The sequence below is a fragment of the Emydura macquarii genome, unplaced genomic scaffold (genome assembly GCF_026122565.2).
Source record: "Emydura macquarii macquarii isolate MOO-44397 ecotype Brisbane River unplaced genomic scaffold, CSIRO-AGI_Emac_v2 contig_1477, whole genome shotgun sequence".
NCBI lineage: Eukaryota > Metazoa > Chordata > Testudines > Chelidae > Emydura > Emydura macquarii.
Genome location: NW_027131614.1, coordinates 18,575 through 35,859, shown reverse-complemented (window position 1 = coordinate 35,859; position 17,285 = coordinate 18,575). Strand labels below are relative to the sequence as shown.

Sequence of the window (17,285 nt, the reverse complement as noted above, 5' to 3'; positions counted from 1 at the left end):
GGAAAAATAGATGCCTTATAACATGCACTGAAGATTTGGAATGTTCTGGACTGGAGAGGATGTGAAAACCAGAGTCGAGCAGCCCTCAGGGAAAACGCCTTGACAAAAGTCTGTCTTTTTAATTAAGTGCTATCCAACTGTAGCTTCTCTGTTACCCATAAGTAGGGTGAGAGACTCTCTTATGTACATTTTAATTAAAGGAATGATAGTCCATGTTGATGTGTGTAAATAATAATGCTTTCAACTAATTATAGAATAAGAAACAAATACTTGTGTATAAGAGGATATAAAAGCAAATAAACATCATACAATGATAGGGCCTGATCTAAAGCATACTGGAGTCAATGAAAAGACCCTACTGCTGGACCTGATCCAAAACCATAGATTCAAATGTTGAGATTTGGTTTCAGATCTTCAAATTTGCAACTGAGTCACTCTTCTATAATAGGTCCAAACCGTGGATTTGAACTTCACTGAGATTTGGAGAAGTTTGGATCCAGATTATTTGTTTTATGTGTTTAACAAAAAAAAGTATGCTCCACATTCAGCCTGGGATCAGAAGGCCCTCTAGAAGGAGGGCCTCCAGTGGCCACTGCTTACATCTGGCCCATCCATCTCAAAGCATCAAATTTGACAGCATGATGGACTATCTAAACTTAGGTGTAACCACTGTGTACCTTGCCCCAAACTTTGAAGGCTACCTACCAAACGTTTTGCAGATTGCTGTGTTAGATTTAAATCAGCTCTATGGATCCTAGAAAATATTCAGTAAGGTTGTGCCATCCAATTCTCCATCCTTCCCCCAACCTGTCCTTCTTCAGGGATTTTTCTCATGGGAACATGCCAAGAGAAGAGGTGAAATCTTTCTTACAAGTGGAGGTAACAGAAGAAGTTCCTGTTGAATTTTGGGGAAATAGGGGATGGGGAGCTTCATCCAACCCTGGACCTCTGGGAACTCAACTCATTATGAAGAAGATCAGATTCCACATGATCACCCTGGGTCTCTTATTCCTTCCTTTTCCCTTCATGACTAATTTTGGGTTCACAATCAGAAGAATACTTATTTTCATATTGGCATCAACCACAGAAAATACCTAAAATTCAAATATCACTACTAATACAAAGTCCTCTCATTTGACCTTTCCACAGTGCCTTGGGTATTCATGAAATGCCTTTCTGCAGTGGCTGACCTGAGGAAAGCAGGGCATCCACATCTACCCTCATTTAGATGATTGGCTGACAAGAGCACTATCCCAGGCAGCTGTCTTGGAGGCCACAGAGGTAACATCCAAATAGTTCAGAGCTTGTAGTTGATTATCTACTGTGAAAAGTCCCACACCGATCCTGACCAAAATATAACCATTATTGGGTTAATTTTGGATGTGACTCAAGGCCAAATCTTCCTTCCAGAAGACCAATTTATAAGAACCTGCAGTGTAATACAGTCAGTCATGGCAGGAGAGTTCACATCAACAGGATATTATTCCTCAAGCTGATAGGTCTTATGGTATTAGCAATGTAACCCCATTATCAAGAATTTAAGAATGAGATCACTTCAACCCTGACTGGTAAATTATATACACCCTATCTAGACAGCATGTATGTGACTTTTGCTGCCCAAAGTGGCACTCAAGTGCCTTCAGTGGTGAACAAAAAATGAAAATGTCAGCAGAGGGGTATCTTTCAACCTTCTTCCTCCCTCTGCCACGGGGATCTCAGATGCTCCCAATCTCCATGACCACTGGAACTTCTATGTGTTTCAAAATTGAGTGGAAACTGCTGGAATCTCAAAGCTTTCCTTCTCTAGCTTCAAGACTGAGTAGTCCGGGTGGTTACAGGCAACAACACAGCAATGTTTTATATCATTAAGGAAGGGGGTGGGGGAAATTCATTCCAGTCAATTAGGCAAGAAAGCCATGGCTCTGTGGGAATGATGTATTTATCACAGCATTTATCCTATGACTATTCACCTAGCAGGAAAAGACAGCAGACCAACAGAGCAGAAATCAACCAGATCAACATTAGTCATCTTTGAAGGATGCAATAGCAGACTCAATCTTCACTGAATGTAATCAGCTGGTCATAGACCTGTTAGTGACAAAACACAACAAATGCCAAAAAAATTGCTCAAGTGCAGGAATAGACAACAGATACATATGAGATGCCTTCCTCCTCCACTAGGGGAAGAGGATTCTTTATGCTTTTTTCCCCTGATTCCTCTAATTCTCTGGCGGGGAAAAAAAAATCCAATCATTTTTCCACACTGAGGAGTGTTAAGAAATCTTACCCACCCATGCCAGAGTGCCCTAAGGCAAAGCAACATCTATGGCTTGCCTTTGAAACAGTCCTGTCACAGAACTAGACAGAGCAGGCACTGGAGCTTTATCCATATGTTTGTGAAATGTTATTTCCTTAACCTGATCTTTAAGTCTAGTGTGCACTTTGGCAGAAGAATACTCCAATTGCTGTTTAACTAGTCCTCCTCACCTCATCTGACCTACCTGGTAAGGAATATTGCTTCCTAAACTCCCATGACTAGAAATGTGCAGAGGCCATGTGAAAAAGGAATGAAGGTTTCTCATCTGTAACCAGATTCTTCAGATGGACAATACATTTCACACTCCGCACCCACTTTCCCCTCTGCCCCAGAGTCCAGGTAATTTAATCAGATTTTCAGGTAAGACTGGAACGAACTGAGGTTGTTAGTGTGTCATGCCTTGTTTTTATACCCTAACCCTCTGACTGTTCAGAGCTGAGAGGGCACTCCAAAGGGCATTACTTTCTAAACATTTCCAATGATCCCGGCAGCACCATCAACATATCCCCTGAGTGTCAGTGTTCAGAGGGCATCACAAACAAATCTGGTTACAGGTAAGTACCTTTCACATATATCTATAAACATATTTAAAAAATAAATCCTGACCAAACTGTCTGGGTAAAAATTGCTTTGCTTTTGCTGTGGATCCGTAGTGTGACAAAACATGAATGGAATTCTGCTCATATTGACTCATAGGTTTGAGACATCATATGTTTAATACACAGATTGTTTAGTTTAACTTTCCCATGACTAATCCAGTATTTGTAATTATAATTCTTGTGATACTGAAGTCGACATGTCTTTTTATCAACTCTGTAATATCAGCCAATTTCCTTCTGCAAGGTGGTGAAGTCATGGAAAAGGGATATTAATTTATTTTTGTATATAGTCTTCCCACTTAAAATAGTTCCAGATTGTGACATTGTGCCTCAGAGAATGTAAAGAAAGTTTCAATGATGAAATATCTTGCTTGCTTAGTAGGTGTGCATAAAACTACTTACAACTGCTCTCAAATGCTGGAACCAGGCAATTATGTTCGAGGTGAAGAAATGCAAATAATTTCAATTCAGCTGGGTCCAGGTTGCAGAAACAGATTTACTTAAGCCTAACTAAAAAAAGACTTGCCTCACAAAGTTGACAGTGGAAATGTGGCTCATGAGCTTTACAAACTTTGCAAATGACTTTTGGCTCTCTAGAGTTGCTCAAATATCTGTTTGGGAGATTACTGAATGAACTGAAAAGAGAGTTAAAAACAGAGGTTTAACAAAGTAGGATTCTCTGTTTAGCCTGTTTCACTTATCTCTGCTAAATGAATAAAACAGACTGTAGTTGCATGACCTAGTAATTATAGAAGTGTTGGTAGCAACTCCATAGTTAAAGTTGTGTTGAGATTTCAATTTAATTTCAGAATAATCCCTCTATTTCACAGTTCAGAGATTTAATATAATCTCCAAATGACTCTTCAGAGGACGGTTGGGTTGCTCATAATTTGTTTGATAAAATATTTACTTGGAGTGGAAATTGTTAAACTTTTACATTATTTTGCTTAAACACAACATATTCCCCTTACTTGACATAATTTAAATTAGCACTGCAAAGCCAAGACAAAGGAATTGCCAAGATCTGCAAGCTTCTTTTGTTCTCTGACACTGTTTCTCTCCCACTCCCCAACTTGCTAGCCCTCCTGCTCTTTCATTCTCTGGTTTCTGTCAACATGCCTTACAATCATCTTGTCCCACCCTGCTATATATGTCCTGTGACAGCCTTTGGCAGTGGAGTCCCAGGACCACAGGATCACCTTTGGCAGCTCACAGGATGCTTGCCAGACCAATATGGTGCTTTCATAGCAGATGTAGAAACTCTGATTACAAATCTTCACCTTTCTTTGTCCGCTCTTGATAATGGGGGGTGGAGGAGAAAGGGCTAGGATATGGTGTGAAAAGGCATCAGATAGATGGGGAGAGTTGCAGATGAAGTTGTTTGAGAAGCACATCTTGTGACTCTACTACAGACACAGCTACTTCATCTGGGGAAACTCCTGTGGTTCATCAGAGGAGAGTTTGGTTCCAATGATCTTTAGCACATCTGTCAGACTACTCTAGCTGATGGAGCCTTGTTCTGTGAAAGAGGATGTTGGGACAAGAATAAGACAAGCATTGTGGTTGTCATGAGTGTTGGGGAGGATGGCAGGGTACCCGGGTTCCCTGCTGGAAAACCCATTCTCAGTCTCTTGATTAGCCAAGTTCTCTCACCCTAATACCTGGCTTTCTACTTTACTGGGCCTCCTGCTTTCTTCCCCTCCCTCCATGTTTCAGGTCTCCATACCCCATTGTACACTGATATAATTCAGATGATCTCCATATTTTTTAACTGTATTAGAATTAAAAAGTCAATAAAATGTCAAAAAATAAACTCCAAAAATTCTCTCTATGTAGAACTGGGTAAAGGGAATAGGAGTGATGGGGAGGGAGCCATGAAAGCAGGGAGCTGAGCTTTGCGGTACGATTGGAGAAATGGGTGAAGGCTGTTGGACTGAGGAAAAGGTGAAGCAGCACAGAATTCAACTGCCTATTCCAAGCCAACTGCCTAAACTGACTCCCTCGGGAGGGGCTTGTTATGGATATGAGGAGTCTGACTTATTTTGACATGTTCATATTTGGGTGGTAAGTCAGGTGAATAGAGGATTGTATTGATGTTAGGGTTGTCTTAACTGGTGACCTTTATATTTTAGTGATTATATTGATAGGAAATGCACTGAGCAACCTTCATTCTAAGTTAACAACATTTTTGGTGTATTATCAAATAATGGGCCTATTTCTCAAAAAAGTGAAATTTCAGAGCCCATGTTTTGACCCATTGTAGCAGGCCACTGGTCTATCTAAGTCAATCACAAACATTTTGGGAGTGATCTTTTAAAGCCTGAGTTGCAAATATCCTATTGTGGTCTACATGGAGGAACAAATCTCTATATGGACCCATGATATCATGCATAATGAAAAAACTATTTCCTCATAGCAGGAAACTCAGTTACATACTTACACAATAAAGGCAAATGCAGCTGGCCTTGTCTATTACCTAACTGTCAGGTAAAGCAGAAGCTTAATATCTTAGAGAATTAGTGACAATATGGGCTTTAGGCCTAAAATATGTAGGTTTACATCCAGAGAATACACAAAACATGGTCCTAAAATCTACCTATTTAACAATTTTTTTTTCAAACCATATGCCTTCAAAACTTGAATAATTAAATCTCAAGTCAAAAGCTTTCTTGGCACTCACTGTTAGCATTAATGTAAGACTTTTTTAGATTTCAGAGCAAAGCAAATTAACTAAGCAGATACTGTTGGCTGAGCTTTGTTTTTTAATAAAGCCTGTCTGCTCTCTTGAGTAATGAGTGGAAAGTGTATTTCAGGCCTAAGCCATGGTGCTGCACAGGATTTTACTATTCACATTACCAGGAGATTTTGGCCTGTAGGAAGCACACGAGTCTGGGCCCTTCTCTTTTTTTTTTAATAAATGGTCTTCCTGGACCTTCTCCTAGAAAAATAGAATACATTTCTTTACAAATATTGTTATTTGGGGCAATTTTACAGTCCTTGAATGCTGGCTCCCCTGTAAAAACCTCATTCTTCCCTTATGTTTGCATTAGGATCAGCTTACTAGAGAGCATGTTAACTTAAATCTGATTTTTAAAGAATGGGAGAAAGTATATATAAAAGTGTACATCTTCACAACACCAGCTAGCAGAGAGTATTTTTCTGGCCATGAGATGTAGCGGCATGCATGGGTTCTCCTTGCATTGGGGACCTCTGGGAGATATTTTACATCCTGTTTTCCACTCTGGGTGGCACAGCTCTGCTTTGCTTGCAACATAGGAACTATCTAGCCATCTGAGTCTCTGAAACCCCTCAGCAAGATGAAGATAATACTTGTAAATCCTCAGGAAATACTACTTAATGCAGGGTAGTTGCAGAATTAGTAAAATTCCTTAGGCAATCAGATTGCGTTTTAACAACTTCCAAGTAGTAACCCACAAGGTGACACTTATTTGATGGGGGGGAGGGGGAGAAGACAAGGAACCTGAATCAGAGGTTAAGCAACATGAACAACAAATGAAATGCACTGCCTTTGACACTGTTAAGCTGAATCCATATGTTTTGATTCAAGTCAGTTTGATATTAATCTGTGACCACCTGAAAGCACCCTATTGATTAAACAGACAGTGCATCAGGGGACTCTCAGAGCCACCATTGCATCTTGGGCAATGTGGTCCAGCCAAGGAGCCCAGACCATAGAAGAAAATGGAGATGAAGTCTCCAAATTGCAGTTCCCATAAGGGACCACAGCAGCTCAAGCAGACACAGTTCAACGTCAAACTGAGACAAAAATTATTTCAGTTAGGTTTAACAAAAATGAAACATTTGAAGAAAACATTTCAACATAGCTCAATTGAAAAGTCTCTAAATGACAAGTTTTGTCATTTCCATATTGAAATTTATCAGAACCATGTCGGTGAAAAATTGTATACTTTGACTTTTCAGCCTGATTTGGGATGAAAACAAGTTTCAGAATATCAATTCTGATACTTGACGAGCTCTGCTTAACTCAAACTTCAGTAAAAATGCACTAACTCCTCACACAAAATGTATTCAGAATACACTGCACTGTTATATAGTTTGGAACAGAATAATCTAATATGAGCAGAGGAGAAAGTGCAGGATAATACTAGAAACTACCATCCCCAAACAAGGACACTCTGCCAGAGAAATAGATATGTAATGGAATAGGCCAACCAAATATCCCCAGCAATAAAACCCTCCCCAATGGACACCTCTGGTTGTCACTTACTACCTGACCCTGGAACCCATATGGGGTATCATTAAACAATTACAAGCCATACTGGATGGGGAACACAGCCTGAGATAGTCTTTCCTGAACCTCTACTTCTGGCCTTCAAACAATTCCCCCCAACCTACCACAGACCGGGCCACACCAACTCAAAGCAGCACCAGACCCTCACAGAACAACAGATGCAAAACCTGCAGACCTATCTCCACTACGATGATGATCAGTACCCCTCCACAACACACCTTTCAAGATCCATGTGTCCTATACATGCCTATCAACAAATTGGTCCTTTGTTTTGTTATATGTTAAAAGTGGGTTAAGGGATAGAAATGTATAGCAGTGTTTGCATCTGCTTCCCATTCCCCTATTCAGTTATGCCATGGAGCCCCATGGAAAAGTTTGTTAATGCACACCAAAATTTCACAGGAATCCTCCAGAGAGATCTCTAGAAAACTTTCCTGGAGGTACTTGCCAATTCTCTGCTGAAAATTCCTTGGCAGAGCTGCTTTGTTTCTTCCCCTGCTATAAGAAACTTTGCTGCACCAATTGGCAATCACTTCTGCAGGGTCCCAAGCGGCACCCAGGTGAGCAGCATAGGGACCCAGTCTGAAACAGCACGCACGTGGGAGGTGCACACTTTCATCCTCTGTTGCCCCCGAATGTGGAAAATGGTGGCAGAATTTACAACAGTGTCCCTAGGTGCTTGCAATGATCCCCTTAAAAAAAATCACCTAGACCGTTTGCCCCATCTTTGGCCTTCCCCCTCTCCCCACACCAAACTCACTATGTTTAGGGCACTTGCCGAGCTGTGTGCTTGCCACGGGAGAGTGAGAAAGAGGTGTATTTAACAGTTATGATTCAGTGCTGTGATTGCATTCATAATACTGCCTCTGTTTATTTTTTTCCTTGTGCTTCTGGAGATGTGCCCCTACACACTGGCCGCGTGCCTCCATCAGATAAGGAGATGCTCCAGTTGTTTAGGGAGGTGCCCCAATTGTCTGACACCAAAGAATATGATCACACGGTGTGGAGAGACAATTAACAAAAAAAATTGAAAATAGATGATTAGGAGAGGGCGAGGAGTAGATGATAAAACCGATGGGGGACCAAACAGCAATGCTGAAGTCCCTGATTACGGGCTGCAGGAGGAGGTGAGTACACGTGTTCTGACTGCAGCGCAAAGAACTGTGTGCCATACTCTACTCTACTCAAATTCCCTTGCCTCCCCCTCTCCCCACACACACACTCTTTGCATGTTCTCGGACCATCTCACTATCCCTTTCACTCCACCCCCTTGGACAGGTTCTCTAATGACAGCTGGATTGACACAGCCACGAGAACCTCTTTTAATAGAGTGCTTGTCAGTGTCATGTCCCTTGCAAGAAACTGAATACTGTCTATTGCTTATTGCTTGCTAAAACTGTACTCCTGGAAAGAAAATTAATCTTTATTTTTCACCGACACGTGGAGATTGCTGCTGGAATTTATACGCAGTGGTAATTGGCACATTTGTAGATTACAAATCATGCTCAGGGAGCAATCATTCCAGGGATCATTCCAGGTGGCAAGTACACAAAGCCTGGCTGAATGCATTACGGAAACACATATTAGTGGGGCTCATTTTCAAAATGCTGCTTCAAAGCATCCCTGATTTGAATAGCCCTCTGTTAAGTCCCTCCAATAGCCCTCGTATCTGGCTGCTCAAAATCAGGCAGGCACTCTGTCTTAATGCTCTACCTCTGGGGAAACTTTTCCCACTTAGCTTCACAAATGTTATGCAGAGCACAGCAGGCTGCTATGACCATAGAAATATTTTCTTCACTGTGGTCTAACTTGCCAAAAAGGCAGCACGAGTAATCCTTTAATCTGCCAAATGCACATTCCGTGATTATTCTGCACCTGTTGATACTGTTGTTGAAGCACTCCTTGCTGCTGTCAAGGATTTCAGTGTAAAGCTTCCTGAGCCATTGGAGTAAGATGTAGGCTGGGTCTCCCAGGGTCACTTGGCCATTTCAACATCCCCTTTTGGAATCTTCTGGTCTGGAAAGAAAATCCCTGCTTGCAGCTTTCTGTACAGGCTAGTGTTCCTGAAGATGCATGTGTCATGCACTTTCCCTGACCACTCTGCATTGATGTCAGTAAAATGATCCTGATGATCCACCAGTGCCTGCAATACCATAAAGACATAGCCCTTTCTATCGATGTACTCCATCGCAAGACGGTCCAGGACCAAAATTGGGAAATGCATGCCATCTGTTGCCCCACTGCACTTAGTGAAGCGTGGAAAGCCATCCACTATTTCCTGCACATTACCTATAGCCACAGTCCTTCACAATAGGATGCGATTAATGGCCCTGCACACTTGCATGAATGCAACCCCCATGGTCGACTTCAACTAGTAAGGACATATCGCCCTGGTCTACTATGTACTAGCCTCCTATGCTGTACCATATGTCGCAGTGCCCCACCCCCTGCCCTCCTGGGACCTATGGGGTGCTTATTGTTCCCACAGATCTGGATCTCTGTATAGCATGGATGCAAGATCCCCTTACCTAGAGGCAGTCCAAATCTCAGAGCAACTATATCAAGCATTAGATGACCTCTATCCTCCTAAGTTTCCTCTTTGGAGGACCAGCCTATGCCCCAGGAAGTGTCTTTTGGATCCAGGGATCCTGTCCTTTCACTTTTCAGAAGATATAGTGGCCCAGGGTTTGGCTTCTCCAAAAGAGTCACATGCCTCTACTCATTTATTACAGATATGGTACCACCGTGGACCTTACCACTGTGATTATGGGGCTGGCATGTGAGCCCTTTGCCTTGCTATTGGCCTCACCTAAGTCAGAAGATGGCTTTCTTCGTAGTCAGTACATCAGCCAGAAAAGTGTCTGAGTTACAAGCTTTGATGCCAAGGCCTCCTTATACAATATTCTTTCAAGATAAAGTAGCCCTACATCTTCATCCTAAGTTTTAACTGAAGTTGGTTTAAATTAAAAGTTGACCTTGAAAATATCTTTCAGAAAGAATTCTGAAACTGCATTCTGGTAGAGAAGATTAATGTCTATATAACTTTGATATCAAAATGCTAGCCTTTTACCTTGATAGGGTCAAGCCCTTTACACAGATACCTCATCATTTTGCTTCCTACACTGATCACGAGGGGCCAGGTGGTGTCAGAGCACATGATTTCAAGACAGATTGCTTCCTATATTACAACAGCTTACAGAGCACCTAATACCCCTGCTCCACAGAGTATCAGCCCATTCAACCGGGCTCAGACTACTTCGGTCACTTTCCTGAAAGATGTTCCTTTACTGGACAGTTGTAGGGCTGCTGCTTGGTCCTCAGTATGTACATTTACATGACATTACATAGTTACTGCCACATCCAGGTGTGGTTCAAACTTTGGCAAGTAGTATTGCCATCCTTGTTAACTAGACTCTGAACCTACCTCAAAATGGTACTGCTTGGGAGTTACATGTATGGAAAAGATGTCTACAACCACTAAAAGAAGAAAAAATGATTATCTGTTCTATAACTGTTCTCTGAGATGTGGGTGCAGACTATTCCGCAACCCACCCTCCATCCCAGCTCTTAAACCATCTGGTGAAAAGAGACTGAAGGGGGTTGGGGCTTATATAGGTTTAGGAGGGGCCACAAGGAGGAGTAGCCATGTGTATGCCACCCCTATGGGTGCTGTCTTCAGCTCTTAGTGCACTAGGCACCAAGTGGAATACACTGAGTGGAATACACATCTGCACCCACATCTCAAATACCATCAGTTAAACAGGTAAATAAGTTTGTTTGTTTTTACAAGGTTCTAAATGTTCAGATTTTTCTTTATACACTGCTTTTCCAGACAATTTTTTTTCAGTGACACATGGCTGTGATTTCCTTTGGCAGGAGATCTTGTGTTTTGCCAGAATATTCAAAACTAGCAAGTAAGCCTTTTTCCAAAACACACAAAAGTGAGTCAAAATATGGCGTCACTACTTGTGCAGTTTTATACGTGGGGTAAGACACTGAGGTGCTAACACTAGTTTTGCTTTCAGTTGTGTCGGAGTTCCCAAAATGTTCTAGAGCACGTATTGATTGAATTGCTCAGTTTGAGAATCTCCTTGAGGATGGCTTGGGATCTGGTCTTAGTTTTCTTACCTCAGCTAAATGCACAATTGCTCTAATGGGGTAGTTCTCAAAATCCTGTCCCTGATCTGAATGAATACATTTCAGAAGTGGTAGTATCCAAATAATCTTTCCCAAGCTCTCTTTTGTGAGTGTATTTCCTTTTCGAGGACATACCCAGTCTGACCAGGAAATTCTGGAGATTTAGACCATGCTCAGGGGGAAAAAAAAAAAAAAAGTTGTGTACTAACTCCATATTCCCTGCTTTGTGATGTTCACTTACAGAGTGCTCTCTGGAGCAAATGTTGTATAGTGTTTGTATTTGTACTAGCCATCCCTAGCCATTCAGGCCCAATAGAAATGGATTTGCATTATTCCCTGTTTCTCAGTTTTAAAGATCTCATACTTTTATATAATACCCTGATCAGATTTCTGTAGTCCTGCAAGAAGAACATAAGAACGGCCATACTGGGTCAGCCCAATGGTCCATATAGCCTAGTAGCCTGTCTTCCAACAATAGCCAATGCCAGGTGCTTCAGAAGGAATGAATAGAACAGGTAATCATCCTATTGCCATTGCAGCTTCTAGCAAACATCAATCCCTGCCCATATGGCTAATTTCATGGAGAATCAGTGGCTCTTATCTACTTCTCTTTTGAACCTGTCGTAATCTTGGCCTTCACAACATCCTCTGGCAAGGAGTTCACACAATGCAGAGTCAACCTGTGGAAGAAATACTTCCTTTTGTTGGTTTTAAAGCTGCTAATTAATTTCATTTGGTGACCCCTAGTTTGTGTGTTATGAGAAGGAGTAAATAACACTTCCTTATTTACTTTCTCCACACCAGTCATGATTTTATAGACCTCTATCATATTCCCCTATAATCGTCTCTTTTCCAAGCTGAAAGAAGTGTTGGTCCCTTACTCCTAAAATTTTAGGAAATGGAAGCAATATAATGTAGGTGACCAATTGCATGCCACAGACAATGAAGTCAAAAATCAAAGAAAATAGTTTTGCAAACAGCCCACAGACTGGTGAATATTTTTAAGAACATTACTGCAAAATTTGGAATAATGAATAAATGTTAATCAAAATGTTTGCAGAAATTTGAAAAGAGACAAGGTTAAGTTCATTAAGGCTAAAAAGATTGTAAAAAGTTTGCTTAACTCTGATTATGAGTTAAAGCTTCTTGCCTTGGGAAATAATGCTTTGACACCAACTGTAGTTTCTACACTATTCATTGTCAAATTTTAAATAGCTGTTCTTGTCCTTATTGTTCTATATTTACAAGCAGTGTTTTATTTCCTCAGTCAAGCACCTTTCTTCATTACTCACTGCTGTTGTCTTAATACTGTAGATATGTCCAAGTCTATTGGGTCTAATTGTGTTTTGAGTACACTCACACGTACCATGATTATGGATTATTCGTGGACCAACCCAACTCATTATTCCTTAAATTCATTATTATTGCATGGAGAAAAATGACTTTCACATAATAAATCTCTTTGCACATTATCTTTTTTTTGGAAATTTAAGATTATATCATGTAATTGGGTGCTTTATGCCTCTAACATTCCAGAAGCATATTTTTACTGCCTGCTCATTCATCAACCAGCATACAACTATCAATGAATTACAATAAACCCTGTCCATATATAAAATCCCTGGAAAAGCTCTTGAGTATTTTACATTCCAACATCTTAAGATAGCTCTATAAATTGCCTCAGTAATAGTGAAAGTAAAATTCAAGAAGAAAAATACCTATTACAAAATACTGGAAACATCCCTATGCTTAGACATAACATCACCTGTGAGAACACTTCGCAAATTGCCTTCATCTGGCTACTGCTTTAAAACATATGGAAAGAGAGATTAAGATCCTTTTAATTAAATCAAGTAACCATATTACTAGTAAGGAGAGGGAGGATTTATTTTAACAGGGACACATTTCCCCAGTAGCCTTTGGCAATTCTGTTTTGCAGGCTGAATGGACAGATCTTGAAGTGGAAACTGTTGATGGCCAGAGAGAGAATCTTTGGTATATCAAAGAAAGCAGAAATCTTTCATGTTTCAGAACTAATCAAAGCTTCCAACTTCAAGAAATTGTGTGCGTCTTCTGGAGTGCAGGAGGCAGTTGAAAAGTCTCCGAAGTAGGGATGACAGGATAAGGGAATGTAAATGTAATTTATCTACTAAATCTAGGCCCTAAATATTTTTAGCAAGTTACACACAATGTGGCAGTAAAAAGAGAATATGCATATAGAAGAGGTGGCCTGTCCCTCCCTGTCAGTCTTGGAGGGAGGCCACATCCCCTCAGGGCCTCACCTGTGTGGGAAAGCTTTAGGAAGAGGATTAGTTCTCCATAGTCTATTGCCTCAGGGCCCTATCAGTGGCCAAGTGTTCCACCACTGGGCCAGCAGGGCTCCAGCCAAAATTCACTGACAGGTGCTCAAGTGCAAGCCCAGCTGGACCTAAGTTGCTACTTCCTCCACCCCTGTTCCAGTGTACCTGGGCCCAAGGGTCATCATCCGCCTCCTTGGGGTACATTGCGAGGACTTGCTTTTTCTACTGCTGGCAGTCAGGATTGTCTAACTGCTCAAGTGGCTTGGAGTCTTCGATGGCTCCTTCCTCCAGCAGCTGGCAGAAGACGTCCTTCTCCTCCAGTGGCTGGGCCCTGTCTGAGCTGTAGGGCCCACTCTGTTCCTGTTCTGGCTCCGCCCCCTGCCTCTGGCATGGTGGGTATGGCTTCCCTGGCTCCACCCTCCAGGGATTGAGTGGCAGTCCCTCCCCATCAGTCTCAGAGGAAGGGGACACCCCCTCACTAGAATGCATATTTAAAAATTCTTAGATTCAGCTTCCTTATATAGATGACCTCCTTTGACTGTACAAAGAAGGTAGAAACAGCTAGAGAGGAGAAATCTGAAGGTGAAGTTGAAAGTGTTTATTGGGAAGGAAATATACATGAAAAGAACCAGCTGCGTGAATTTTATGATATGAAGCAGTAGACTGGCTTATCTGGGAGTGAGTCTTGAATGGCCTCTGAGTGTGCTGCCAGTCTTAAGGAGACAGATACATAATGAAACAAAAAGTTCAAAAGGATCTCTTTCCTCCACAGACAAATGTTGAACCAAGGCCAGTGTCTGCATTTATTCAAAATGTCCTCAGATAAATTTAACTACAGTAGGCACATTTAAAATGTTAGTTCCAAGCTAGGCCTAGTAGTATTCTGATTTTCAGTATGAGGGAAATCTCTCTGAAATCTGTAACATTTCCAAAAATGGAATGAACTTAATGTGTGACCTCTGTAGCCAGACCCCATCAACATTATATAAATATCTCCACATCAATGGATCATTCCCAGTAGAGATGTAATAGTGATTAAATAAAAAGGAAGGCCCAGATTTTCAAACTAGTCTCAAGCTTACCTGCTAAATTGCACACACAAATTTAGTTTGTCTTCCATGTTGTGTATGCAAAGCACTGTCTTGGGGCACACTCACTACTAGTGGCATCTCCTCCTAGTCACTCTGGGGTTAAGCTCCTTCTAGGTGCTGTGCCTTCCTGTGGTGGTCTCTCTACCTGTCTCTGCAACTCCATGTGCTTCTTCTTTGCAACTTGCCCTCCAGCTAGGTTGCTATGGTCCTTCGCTTCTGGAGCATCAACATCTTTCAAAGCAAAACTGTCCCAGGCAGTCTGCTTCCCATTGTCTACTATGGGCCACTTCCCAGGGGCTGGGAAGGGAACCCAGGCCCACCCTCTAGTCCAGCTTCTAGCTCATGGGGTTCTTTAATCAGCAGCCAAGGTCTGCACTCCTATTCTTTGCTGCTTTTCCCCTGAGCCTTTCCTACCTTTCTAGCTTTCCCCACCTCCTGGTTTGCCAGCCCAAAATTTCTTCTCTCAGGTAAGAGCTTCAAGCTACTCATTTGTAGCCCCCAAAATCCCTCCCTTTTCCCAGGAGGCAACTACAGACTACTTCCCTGTAGCCCCTTTCTGCTCTCAGCTCCTGGGATTTATACAGGCCCCTCTTGTTCCTGTCCAGCTGAGCCTCGTGTCTAATCAATTCCCTGCTCCTTGGCTTCTCCTTCAGGTGTAGCCCAGGAAATTAATTGGCCTACCAGGCCACCTTTACCCCTTGTAGCCTTGTGTGAGGTAGACACCCCATAAGGTGACCAGACAGCAAGTGTGAAGAATCAGGATTGGGGTAAGATGTAATGGGTGCCTATATAAGACAAAGCCCTGAATATTGGGACGGTCCCTATAAAATCAGGACATCTGGTCACCCTAATATCCCATCACAGCATGTATTTTCTTATCAAGGTGGTTATGCTATGAATGTGCATATGGAAAATATTGTGATCATAGTCAAAAATTTGGCACCACAGCACACTCATAGGTAGTGTTGGTCTACTGGTCAGAGCAGAGGACTGAAATTCTAGATTCCTGGGTTACATTTCTGACTCTGCTTTTGAATCATTTTTTGACAAGAGGCAACCTTATTTAACCTTCCCATGCCTCAGTTTGCCCATCTGTAAAAATGAAATTAATAATACTTATGGTGTCTACCTCACAAGAGTGTTGTGAAGTCTAATGCTTTCTCATGTAATGTGAGATCTTCTGAAGCCAGGTGCACTACAAATAAGTGTACAGTATCATAACTATTGTGTTGCCTGCTGACCTGCAGTACTGAGACATTTTTCTGCTGGAAGAGATGTGTCAACATCCTCAAAATAAGTATTTCAGTGACTGAAACATTTCCAGCAGTACAACAGCTAAGATGATGACACTTCTGGAAAGAGTGATCAATACAATAAATGTCGGCTAGCATTTCCTCACAAATGAATACTATATTAGGGCAAATAGAAGAATAATCATCCTAACAATTTCATCAGGTTGTGCCAAAATTCAGAGATCCATGGATCTTGGTGGGTGGCTGCAGCACAAAATTACCAGTCTTCTCCATCATGTACTAGTCACTGTACAGACCACTTAATTTAATGAGAAAAGTGAAAAACAAAGCTGACTACCTGAAAAATCTGCAGCCTGCAGTAATTCTTCATGAAATAATATAGAGTGCAGATATAGAACATGTCACTGCACATTCAAGTCAACTTTTCATATCAATATCATTTCATTTTCAGATATTGCCAGCATTGTCAGCCCTGTCACCAACTATGGATGAAGGAGAAGAAAAAATATTGAAAATGATAAAAAACCTTTCAGCGTTAATGACCATGAAATCTCTCCATTTAGTTCCATGTGGAAAGTTTGCCATATATATCTGTATATAATTTGTGATGATTTTTCCATGTCATTTCTGCTGACAACTTAAATAGCCTTGCCCTGAGACCCCCTGACAGGCACAAATGACAAGTCATTCATCCAGAAGTGAAGGACAGAACTTGATTGATGAATACGTATAATTTTACAACAAAATTACATCAGAAACATCACTCATAAAAATAAAATCTTCATCCACAAAAGTTATATATTTTGCTACCCAAGCAGAAGGTCATCATTGTACACACTACTTCTGGGTGTGCCCATCTTTAACACTTGGAAGCTTACTTCTCCCCCTTTACCTAAATATCTTGAAAATTAAAGTGATTTTTTCACATGCCCTTCATTAGCCATAATCCTCCTAATTCCTATTACAGCAAGGTGGTCTGTTGAGGTCCTTCACTCTCCTGGTTTGAGTGCTACAATTAAGTTCAGTACTGCTACTAATAAGTATCCTATAGCAGTATTATCTTCTTATGGGATACTCAAAGTGATCTAGGGCCATATTTTTAAACACAGTCTCTTTAAGTGCACATGTAAATTTGCCACAGGCACTGACTTTCTCAGTCAAATGTTCACAGCATCACTACAAACCTAACCATCCATTTTCTTTCTGTAAATGTGGGTTAACACGATCTGAGAACACAAAGTAGATGAGAGATGTGGTTTTAGCTACATATCAAACTTATGAGGAAAACAAAATATAGATGGAGCTCTATTAGATA

General features: G+C 41.3%; 1 long non-coding RNA gene across 1 annotated transcript in view; it reads left to right on the top strand.

Moving 5' to 3' along the window:
* Window positions 1-16,862, top strand: part of LOC137156782 (uncharacterized) — a 119,085-nt gene extending 102,223 nt beyond the window's left edge. Inside the window, exon 4 of the long non-coding RNA XR_010920887.1 lies at window positions 16,422-16,862. This is a non-coding gene — a long non-coding RNA (uncharacterized lncRNA). The remainder of the gene's footprint in view (window positions 1-16,421) is intronic.
* The last annotated feature ends 423 nt before the right edge of the window (window positions 16,863-17,285 follow it).